This window comes from Syzygium oleosum, unplaced genomic scaffold (genome assembly GCF_021117445.2).
Source record: "Syzygium oleosum isolate NSW1041296 unplaced genomic scaffold, Sole_v2.1 Sole_v2.36, whole genome shotgun sequence".
Classification (NCBI taxonomy): domain Eukaryota; kingdom Viridiplantae; phylum Streptophyta; class Magnoliopsida; order Myrtales; family Myrtaceae; genus Syzygium; species Syzygium oleosum.
Window position 1 is genome coordinate 392,501 of NW_026607520.1, and position 12,500 is coordinate 405,000.

A 12,500-nucleotide genomic window follows, 5' to 3' on the forward strand; every position below is an offset into this window, starting at 1 on the left:
GTGAGCAAATGATGATCCTCCACAAACCTTCATTGCCCATGTTATATGCTCATGCCACGGCCGGTTACGCCATGGAAGATAGCATTTAGTTACCCAAAAAAACGCCAAACTTCTTGTAGAGGAGCACTGAAAGAAGAGGTGGTTGATTGAGTCCGGAGTAGTACCACAAAACGCACACATAGCGGAATCAATCCTGCTATTATGAATAAGAGCAGTCTGAGTAGGCAACCGACCAAGGGAAACTATCCATAGAAGAAAGGAGTGGCGTGGAGCAATATGATGATCCCATACAAAGGAATGCCACTGAGCCGGGAGTCCTTTTCTTCTTATATGGTTCCAAGCTATCGCCACCGAGAAGGTAGAGGATGGTTGAGGAGCCCAGATCAGCTCATCTTCAATGTCATCCTCAAAAATAGGTAGAGGTTCTGTCCAGTTCAATATAGTATCCAAAGTATGTGAATGTTGCCATACCGAGTCATAAAAGGCCCGAACAGACGTGTCCCGGGGATACGAGACTGATAAATGTCCCATCACTGAACAGAAGGTATAGGGGGCCTTTGTCGTGCCACCAATCAAACCACCATGAGACCGAACGACCATTACCAATTTTCCAACGAAAAATAGTCCGAGCAGAGTCTCGTATATCAAGGATTTTCTTCCACGTCCAGGAACAAAATGTGGGCTTAGAAACAATCCAAAAGTTAGAGCTTTTTATGAAGTTCGAGTGTATCCACTTGCACCACATTGACTCCTTATCGGTGAAAAGAAGCCATATGTGTTTGAGCATCATGGCTCTGTTATATTCAGTAAGTCTGCGGATCCCAAGACCTCCTTCTTCTTTAGGAAGGCATACCGTATCCCATGCAACTTTAGCGCCACCGGAACCTAATTCAGGGCCCTTCCAAAGAAATTGTCTCAAAATGGCCTTAATACCATATAGCACTGATTTAGGAAGAGAGAAGATGGTGGCCCAATACACTTGGATAGAATGCAAGACTGATCGAATAAGTTGCAGACGGCCCGCAAAAGACAAGAATCGATGGGTCCAAGATCGGACACGCGACGTTATGGAATCAATCAAGCATTTACAATCCTCTTTACGAAGTCTCGAAGATATGACAGGCACGCCTAGGTATCGAAAAGGAAGAGAGCCTTGTTGAAACCCAAGGCAAAGTAGAAGGCCACTATGTAACTCTGGGTTCCCTCCCGAGAGGTAAATATTGCTTTTCCTGGCATTTGGTCTTAGACCAGACCAATTCGAGAACAAATCGATTGCTTCCTTGATTAGTTGTATAGATCTCAAGTGCGCCTGTGCGAATATAAGGACGTCATCCGCGAAGAAAAGATGGGAGGTGCGCACTTTCTTGCAACGCCAGAACCATTGGAAGTCCGGATTATGAGTTTTATCTCTCAGCACACCCGAGAAGATTTCCATAGCTAAGACAAATAAGTACGGCGAAAGTGGATCTCCCTGCCGTATACCTCGGTCATGGCTTGATCTCGGCTCAAATCGAGACTCGATCGTGAGACGATCATTGCACCATCGTAGCTCATTCATTCATGCCGCGAGGCATGGTCTCATCTTACCGAAGGGACTCATGGATTCATCGATTCCCAAGGAACTCGATCATCGATTCATCATTTATGGCCGCTTGGCTTGTCGACGACCCATGCACTCGGCCATGAATGCCTGCGTGAGGGGAGCCACGCGATGCACGGGTCATCCGTCCATCCATCTTTGTTTAGAGGTGCTCAATTTGATCGGCCATGGCCTATTTCGTCGACCATTGATGCATGTTACGACTCAATCTTGTGCCCATAACATAGGTCCATGCATTGCCCAACAATTGCCCGAAGGCCGATCATGGCCTTCGAGCACCTCTACCCCCCTAAAGAGCCGTATGACCAATTTTGCTCCCAGCAGGAGGAGACATTCACCATGTTTGTGATGGCACCACGTCTCTAAAAAAATGTAGAAATTGAATTTTGATGAGATTTTTTGCAGAGATGCTTAGAAAAATGTGAACAAAATTTTGGATGCATCAAAAAATATTTGAAGCTCGGAAATATTTTTTTTTATTTTTGGTATTTAAAAAATTATAAAAAATTGGAAAATTTTAAAAAATAGTTGCGAGGTGGGAAAACAAATGGGGGATCAATTTGATGACTCAAACAAAATTTAGGAAGAAGAATGGATTCAATTGGATGAGAAATGATCGGTTAAGTAGCGATCGGTTCCATGTGCCACGTGCATGGCCGATGCACTCGGCCATGAGCCTCGTGTATGACCCATGCACTCGGCCACGAGGCTCGGCCAGGACCGATGCACTCGGCCATGATCATTGACCACGTCCCATGCACTCGGCCACGATGCTCGGGCACGACGCACGGCCATGAACGATGCCCGGGCACGATGCACGGGCGCGACCCTCGGCCATGAACGAATGATGCACGGGCGCGATGCTCGGCCATGAACGATCCATGGGCCCGATGCACGGGCGCGACCCTCGGTCATGAACGAACGATGCACGGGCGCGATGCTCGGCCGTGAACGATCCGCGGGCACGATGCACAGGCGCGACGCTCGGCCATGAACGATCCACGGGGGCGACCCTCGGACATGAACGATGCATGGCACGATGCACGAGCACGAGCACGTCCATGAACGATGCACGAGCACGGGCACGATGCACGGCCATGAACGATCCACGGGCACGATGCACGGGCGCGATGCTCGGCCATGAACGATGCACGGGCACGATGCACGGGCGCGATGCACCGCCATGAACGATCAACGGGCACAATGCAGGGGCGCGATGCTCGGCCATGAACGATCCACGGGCACGATGCACGGGCGCGACCCTCGGCCATGAACGATCCACGGGCACGATGCATGGGCGAGACCCTCGGCCATGAACGATGCATGGCACGATGCACGGGCACGAGCACGCCGATGAACGATGCACGGGCACGATGCACGGCCATGAACGATCCACGGGCACGATGCACGGGCGCGATACTCGGCCATGAACGATGGACGGGCACGAAGCACGGGCGCGATGCACGGCCATGAACGATGGACGGGCACGAAGCACGGGCGCGATGCACGGCCATGAACGATGCACGGGCACGATGCAGGGCCATGAACGAGACATGGGCACGATGCAGGAGCGCGATGCTCGGCCATGAACCATGCACGGGCACGATGCACGGGCGCGATGCACGGCCATGAACGATCCACGGGCACGATGCACGGGCGCGATGCTCGGCCATGAACGATGCACGGGCACGAGCATGGCCATGAACGATGCACGGGCTCGAGCACGGCCATGAACGATGCACGGGCACGATGCACGTGCACGACGCTCGGCCATGAACGATGCACGGGCACGACGCTCGGCCATGAACGATGCACGGGCACGACGCTTGGCCATGAACGATGCACGGGCACGAGCACGGCCATGAACGAAGCACCGGCACGATGTTCGGGCACGAGGCACGGGCACCATGCACGGGCACGAGGCACGGGCACGAACGATGCACACGGGCAATACGCCCGGCCACGAACGAGGCACGGGCACCATGCACACGGGCACAACGCTCGGCCACGAACGATGTACACGGGCACGTGCATGGCCACGAACGATGCACACGGGCAATACGCCCGGCCACGAACGAGGCATGGGCACCATGCACACGGGCACGATGCTCGGCCACAAACGATGCACGGCACGACGCACGACCACGAACCATGCACACGGGCAATACGCCCTGCCACGAACGATACACGGACACGAGGCACGGGCACCATGAGCACGGGCACGACGCACGGCCACGAACCATGCACACGGGCAATACTCCCGGCCACGAACGAGGCACGGGCACCATGCGCACGGGCACGACGCACGGCCACTAACCATGCAGACAGGCACGACGCACGGCCACGAACCATGCACATGGGCAATATGCCTGGCCACAAATGAGGCACGGGCACCATGCACATGGGCACCACACACGGTAACGAACAGCGCCGCACGGACACGACGTAGGCCACGAACCATGCACACGGGCACGAGACGCACGGCCACGAACCATGGACCCGGTCACGATGCGAGGCACAGGGACATAATCCCTACGGGCACGACCAGGCCATGTGAAGAGTTGGCACTTGTTTGTTGTACGAGACTTCTTCTTATGCACACAAGTCATGGCATACGGTCGGAACATATAACTCAGCATATCATGAGCTACCACACCACCATCATTAGTCGAAGGAATGCGAAAATTTCCATTTACAACGGATACGCGGGTCGCTTATGAAAATGCGACTTTTTCTTTTGCACTCAAGACAGGAAAGGCGGTGATTCCTAATAAAAGAACGGATTTCAGCTTGTCTAAGGGGATGCACTAGTCCCCTAATATTCCATATACCAAAAAACATTTAACAACAGAAATGTTGTTTTCCTTGGCCTTCTCCTCCTGGATTTCTTCTTCGAGGAGGCCGGGCTAGGGATCACACCAGGGCATATCAGGCTAGGAACAGCCCCCATGGGAGCTTTTGAGGAGTCCTCCGCAGCATTAGGCACCTGAGATCGTGAACGGGTGTTGGGGGGGATACAACAGCCGGTTCATCCACCACTAGGTCTTCCGGATCACTATCCTCAGCCCCAGCATGAGAAGCAGAAGAATCTTCAGAATATGACTGAGAGTTTGTTGTAGGGTCTTCAATTTGCTGGTCGAGATATCCTGGAGGACAGAGGATAGGAGCATTGGACGCTATGGCATGCGACCGTGTGTTAGGAGGGGAAGCACCAACAGTTTCGCTTTCCTCTGTTTCTTCTGGAATACCGGTCTTGTCCACTTGAATACGTGAGTCTGGGGGGTCTTCCGTGGATGATTGGGAGATCAGGGAAGAAACCACATTCTATTGGACCAGCGAGCCTGAGGGATACAGAGCAGGGGAAGAGCTGGGACCTACCTCATTATCCATGGGATGAGTCAAACCAGGACCTACCAGGACAGGTTCAGCACCAGAGTTAGGAGCAGGAGGTAGGGGATCGTTCACTCCCAAGGTTCGAGCCAGCTGAAGATCAGGAGATGGACCCAGCTGAAGATCAGGAGATGGACCCAGCTGGATTGATGGGTTAATAGGAGAAGGATTGCCTTTTTTCCGAGACACTTGGGTCCAGCCATCTATTTGAGGCCGAGCAGTAGATTCAGTTCTATGGTCAGAATGTACAGCAGCACAGTCAAATCCTTTTGTTCCCGATTTATGACCAAAGATACGAGCATGAGGAGCACACAAGAGGCTTCCATTCATATTCAATGCGATGTGGTTCACTTCACCATCCCACCCGAACTTTACGGTGTCCATTCGAGGGCTAGAGGCTTTAATCTCTACACGAGACTCGCGCATAAGAAATTCTGGACAGCTGTTCAGTTTGCACATCCACGTAAAGTGGCTTTCCAATGGCACTAGCTATGCATCCAATGCCCGCCAGAGACCATAGGGAGAAAGGGATATCCCTCAGTCTAACCCAGACTGGAAGCGAATCAAGCTTACCCTTCTTGAGTTTTATTTTCGAATGCCATTCCTGGAGCACCATAGTGTTGCTGAATATGGAGACAGGTCCCATGTCGATGATCTTACTGCGAAACTCAGCGTTTGGGACTCGGAAGAAGTAGAAGCCACTTTCATGCAATTTAACATCAACTACTTGGTCACCCCAGGTTTTCTTTATAGCTTCTTCAGTCAGCTTGAAGGGGACTTTCCTTCCAATGTAGTGCCCAACTATACATTCTAGCCAACGAGGATTTTCATTGGCAGCAACCTCAGGGGTAATGTCTACAATAACTTCACCATCCTCCACTAGAGGAGGAACATAAGCTAGATTATATCCCTTAGTCAATGCCTTTGCAACATTAGCCCATGATCTAGGCACCGGTGCAGGTAAGGGTTGACGACTAGTGTTCTTCCTCACCATATTAGCTTGTTCTGCTGAATTTGGCCTGGGATCAGAAGCGCCTAAAGGTCCTGCAATGTGGACCTGTCTAGGAGGGTTATGCCGATTTTTTGATCGACCCCGGCTGCGGCTACGACTAGCATTTCCTCTCTGGTTGAACCTGGATCCAGAAGGGGGTGGCTCTTTTGGGAAAAGGCTACCGATTTGCCTTTGGGCTCAGCTGTCTTTAACGTTACAGCAATTTCATCAATCAACTGGTGTGCGTCAACCATAGGGTAAGGTCAAAGTAGCAGGTTAACACACAGAGTCCACCAACCAGTCAGCCCAAACTCGCACCATATGACCAGAAACGATTTTAGCTACAGAGTATCAGCAGGATCCCAGCTTAAATACGTCCACCAACTACCAAATCCAAGCTCACCACCCAGGAAGGGGAAACCGAGCAAAGGAGTACCTTCAAAGTGGTTGGACGACCTCCAAGGAAGCAGAACAGCAAGGCGAAAAACCCCTCACGATCAGATTCCAGGCGGAAGAAGACGTAACCGGAGATGGTTCAGATCTGTTGGTCCGCCCCCTGCACTGAGAAATGGGGAGAGCTCTTTGGCGAGGTTGGAGGGGGAGGTACAGAGGACCTATCCTCCAAAAATCAGCTTCAATGGTCGCCGGAGATGGCCGGAATCAACATCTACCGGACGGGTGAACAGTACTTGCGAGAACACCGGCAGAGAGCATTTTCATGCTCGAGTGAACAGTGCCGCGGGTTTGGTGAAAATGAAAAGTATGCTTTCGCAGTTGTTTTTTTTTTAGTAAGGGTAAGGTATATATTACTTTCAAATCACCAAATACAAAGGAAAGCAAGAGACTAACCAAGTTCCAAAGGGACTATACAAATCCAAGGGAACACGGAAAGCTCAACCACAAAAAGATAAAGGAAGCAAGGAAAAGCTATACAAAGGAAGGCCAAACCAGCCCAATTAAGAAAAAATGGAAGGTGATGGCCCCCAACTCCTTTGTAATCTCCTATTCAATGGCGTGTCTGCAACTCTTCCAAGGGTTGAAGCTTTATCCTTCACCACTTTGATCATATGATTGCGCATACCAGGGATGAAAATACTCTTGTTTCGGAAGATAGAGTTGTTTCTTTCAGTCCATATTATATGACAAAGGGCTCCAAGTGAGAACCTGGAGAGACGATGAGCAAATGATGATCCTCCACAAACCTTCATTGCCCATGTTATATGCTCATGCCACGGCCGGTTACGCCATGGAAGATAGCATTTAGTTATGCTTTCGCAGTTGTTTTTTTTTGGTAAAGGTAAGTGTATATATAACTATCTCAAACACCAAATACAAGCTAAAGCTCAAACCAAGACCTGACCCTATTAGGACATAACTGTCCATATAGGTTCAAGAGCGGTCCAGCAAGGACTATACAAATCACAAGAGACAACCCAGGGCCCCGAATGAACAAAAGGGGTCACTTAACAAGGCTAAACAAAGACCAAGTTCCAAAGGGACTATACAAACCCAGTGGAACACGGCAACCTAAACCTCAAAAACAAAGGAGGCCAGGAAAGCTATACAAAGGAAGGCTAAGACAGACCAACTAAGTAAAAATGGAAGATGATAGCCCCCAACTCCTTTGTAATCTCCTATTCATTGGCGTGTCTGCAACTCTTCCAAGGGTTGAAGCTTTATCCTTCACCACTTTGATCATATGATTGCGCATTCCAGGAATGAAAATACTCTTGTTGCGGAAGATAGAGTTGTTTCTTTCAGTCCATATTATATGACAAAGGGCACCAAATGAGAACCTGGTGAGACGATGAGCAAATGATGATCCTCCACAAACCTTCATTGCCCATGTTATATGCTCATGCCACGGACGGTTTTCGCCATGGAAGATAGCATTTAGTTGCCCAAAAAAACGCCAGACTTCTTGTAGAGAAGCACTGAAAGAATAGGTGATTGATTGAGTCCGGAGTAGCCCCACAAAAAGCACATAAAGCGGCATCAATCCTGCTATTATGAATAAGAGCAGTCTGAGTAGGTAATCGACTGAGGGAAATGATCCATAGAAGGAAGGAGTGGCGAGGAGCAATATGATGATCCCATACAAATGAATGCCACTGAACCGGCAGTCCTTTTCTTCTTATATGGTTCCAAGCTGTCACCACCGAGAAGGTAGGGGATGGTTGAGGAGCCCAAATCAGCTCATCTTCAATGTCCTCCTCAAAATTAGGTGGAGGTTCCGTCCAGTTCAATATAGTATCCAAAGTATATGAATGTTGCCATACCGAGTCATAGAAGGCCCGAACAGTCGAGTCCCGGGGAATACGAGACTGATAAATGTCCGTATCATTGAACAGAAGGTATAGTGGGCCTCTGTCGTGCCACCAATCAAACCACAAAGAGACTGAACGACCATTACCAATTTTCCAGCGAAAAATAGTCCGAGCATATTCTCGCATATCAAGGATTTTCTTCCACGTCCAGGAACAAAAAGTGGGCTTAGGAACAAGCCAGAAGTTAGAGCTTTTGATAAAGTTCGTGTGTATCCACTTGCACCACATGGACTCCTTATCGGTGAAAAGAAGCCATATGTGTTTGAGCATCATAGCTCTATTATAATCAGTGAGTCTTCGGATTCCAAGACCTCCTTCTTCTTTAGGTAGGCATACCGTATCCCATGCAACTTTACCACCGCCCGTACCTAAATCAGGGCCCTTCCACAGAAATTGTCTCAAAATAGTCTCAATACCATAAAGCACTGACTTAGGAAGAGAGAAGATGGTGGCCCAGTACACCTGGATAGAAACGAGGACCGATCGGATAAGTTGCAGTCGGCCCGCAAAAGACAAGAACCGGTGAGTCCAAGATCGGACACGCGACGTTATGGAATCAATCAAGCATTTACAATCCTCTTTCCGAAGCCTCGAAGATATGACAGGCACGCCTAGGTATCGAAAAGGGAGTGAGCCTTGTTGAAATCCAAGGCAGTGTAGAAGGCCACTATGTAACTCTGGGTTCCCTCCCGAGAGATAAATATTGCTTTTCCTGGCATTTGGTCTTAGACCAGACCAATTCGAGAACAAATCGATTGCTTCCTTGATTAGTTGTATAGATCTCAAATGCGCTTGTGCGAATATAAGGACGTCATCCGCGAAGAACAGATGGGAGGTGCGCACTTTCTTGCACCGCCAGAACCATTGGAAGTCCGGGTTATGAGTTTTATCCCTCAGCACACCCGAGAAGATTTCCATAGCTAAAACAAATAAGTACGGCGACAGTGGATCTCCCTGTCGTATTCCCCGGGTACTAGCAAAGAAGCCATGAAGATCCCCATTTATTGCAACTGAGAATTTGGCGGTGGATATGCAAGCCAAAACTAGCTTAGTAAAGTTCTCCGGAAATTTGAAGGCTGCAAGCACCTTCTGGATGAAGCTCCACTCAATCGTGTCATATGCTTTTTGGAAGTCCACATTGATGGCGCACTTTGGAAAGTAAGACTCATGGTGGAAGTCCGCAAACAATTCCTGAGCGATCATAATGTTGTCGCTTATTCTACGACCTCTGACGAATGCCGTTTGGGCCGGTCCAATTAGCGTAGGTAAAACCTGCGCGATACGCCTTGCAAGAATTTTGGATATGCATTTATAAAGGGTATTGCAACACGCAATTGGTCGGAAGTCATTCATACTCGACGCATTGGGGGTTTTCGGTACCAATGTTAAGATGGTATTGTTAACCTCTTTGAGTAAGCGGCCAGTTTCAAAGAAGTTCTTAACCGCCCTCAAGATTGAAGGGCCAGTAATCCCCCATGTGAGTTTGAAAAATTCAACGTTGAATCCATCTGGACCAGGAGCCTTGCCTTTAGCAAGTGAAAATAGGGTAGTTTGGATTTCCTCATCGGTTACCGGTTGTGTTAAGAATAGCTGTTGATTCTCATCTAAAGTCCTGTCAATAAAACCACCCACCTCCCGGACTGAGGGCTGAATAGTAATAGAACTACTGGTGAGTAGTTGCTGAAAGTGACTAACAATATGATTCCTGACCGCCAGAGGTTCAGTAATAAACTCCCCATCGTCTGTTGAAACAGATAAAATTCTATTATGAAGACGTCTTTGGTTGACATGATGATGAAAGAACTTGGTATTCATGTCCCCTTCCTTAATCCAACGGATTCTGGATTTTTGTCTGTAAAAGGATTCTTCTTGTAGTCTCAGGTCGGAAAATAATCTTTGAAGCTCCACTTCTCTTGCAAGGAGGCTCTGGTCGAAAGGGTTCGAGTCCAAAACCGTCTGAACAAGGAATAGGTCCGCTCTAGCCTGTTCTGTTCTTGTGGAAATATCCGAGAAGGAACTACGGTTCAATTGTTTCAGCTTAGACTTGAGATCTTTAAGTTTGCAGCAAACACTGAACATAGGTGAACCCACAATATGCGCATCCCACACTTGAGTGACTAGATCCAGAAACAATGGATGAGAGGCCCAAAAGTTGAAAAACTTGAAAGGCTTGTTAGAAGTAGTCGGAGGAACAATCTTGATCATCATAGGGGAATGATCCGAAATATCCGAAGGAAGGAAGTGAGCTTCCGAGTAAGAGAAGATTTGAGACCACCTATCATTGGTGAGCACTCGGTCAATTTTACACATTTTCCGGTTGGCACCTGAGGAGTGCGACCAAGTGAACCTACACCCAACATAACGGAGATCCTCCAGTCCCGCTTGGTTGAGGCATTCCTTAAAATCATCAAAAGCTGGAATCCACGGAGTGGAGCTGCCCACTCTATCGTCTGGATCTTTAATCGCATTGAAATCCCCAGCAACAAGCCAAGGGAGGTCACAAGAGGAGAGCCGAATAAGGTCAGCCCACAAATGTCTTCGAAGCATGAAAGTGTGTTCTCCATATACTACTGTAAGCATACAAGTTTTGTTCATGTGAAGCATCCTTGTTTGAGCATGAATTAGTTGAGAAGAAGAGTAATGAAAGTCCATCTCAATCTCATTTGGGTCCCAACCAAGCCATATTCTTCCAAGGGGTGAGAATTCATAGTTAGACGTCCAATTCCATTTAGCAAAAAGGTCTTTAGAAATCTCCATGAACCGAGACTCTTTGACTTTAGTTTCTATTATACCAATACAGCAAAGATGATTCTTCCTAATGAAGGAGCGAATTTCTGCTTGTCTTAGGGGTTCAACTAGCCCCCTGATGTTCCATATTCCAAAAAACATTTAGGAAGGGAGGGAATCTATCTCTGAGCTTTCCTTGGCCTCCTCCTCTTAGATTTCTTTTTTGAGGAGGACGGGCTAGGCACACTCATAGGGCATTTCGAACTATGTGTGGAACCGGGTGAGGGTTTCAGCATATCCTCAGAAGCACTGGATGCAAATGTGCGAGATCTAGTGTTAGGGGGGGACACAACAGCTGCTTCCACTCCCAGCCTTTCTTCGGAGGCACTAGATTCCTCTAATACTAACCGGGAGTCGGAGGAGTCTTCAGTGGATTCCTGTGGTGTGGGAAAAGGATCCATAATCTGCTGATCAGTAAGTCCAGAAGGTTTCTGAGCAGTGGTTTGATTCTGGCCCGCCTCAGTGTCTTGGAATGGCCTCATCTCAACAACTTCTCTACCGGGTTCCATAGAGGAAAACAGAGCAGTAGTCCGGCAGTCTGTCCCAACAGAGTTTGCTGGCCGGAGAGACAGAGGTAGATGGTCGGAGACAGCAACCGTCGAAGAAGGGAGCTGATCAGGTTCAGGGGCGAAGGCTGGTTCTGTGATTACCGGATTCTGTGGATCCAGCAATTCTGGAGGGGTCTGATCGTGAGCTTCATTAGTCGCTGGAGTGCAATGACTGGGAGCAGGGGCATGCTGTGCAGCCGGAGCTTTACCTTTCCTGGATTGGACTTGAACCCAACCTTCAGCCCTTTGGAGTTGCTTATCATGACCAGACTTGTGAACAATGTGTGAAGGGCCTGGATTAGGAGCCACAGCCTTATTAACAGATTGAACAGGGCCACAATCAAAACCATTGGATCCCTCTTTATGTCCAAAAATACCGCAAGAGAGGCAAGCCATCGGTTTCCATTCATATTCAATATTTATAGTATTCACCTCACCATCCCAGCAGAACTTAACTTGATCAGCTCTAGGTTTAGTGGCTTTGATCTCAACACATACTCGCGCAAATGAGATTCGGTCATCATTCGGTTTGAATGTCCACATATAGTGGTTTGCCAATAGCAACGGCTATACTTCCAATGCCCAGCGAGGAGACCATAAGGACAAAGGAATATCTCTAAGTCTTACCCAAACCGGGATGGTGTCCGAACTCCCTTCCCGAGTTTAAGCTTGGAGTGCCATTGTTGTAATAACAGAGTACAGCTGAATATAGACACCGGCCCCGAGTCAATGATCTTTCTACGGAAATCATTATCAGGAACACGGAAAAAATAGAAGCCATTCTCATGAAGTTTGATCTCAGCAACTTTGTCCCCCCATGACTTCCTTATAGCCTCTTCAGTCAGCTTGAATGGGAC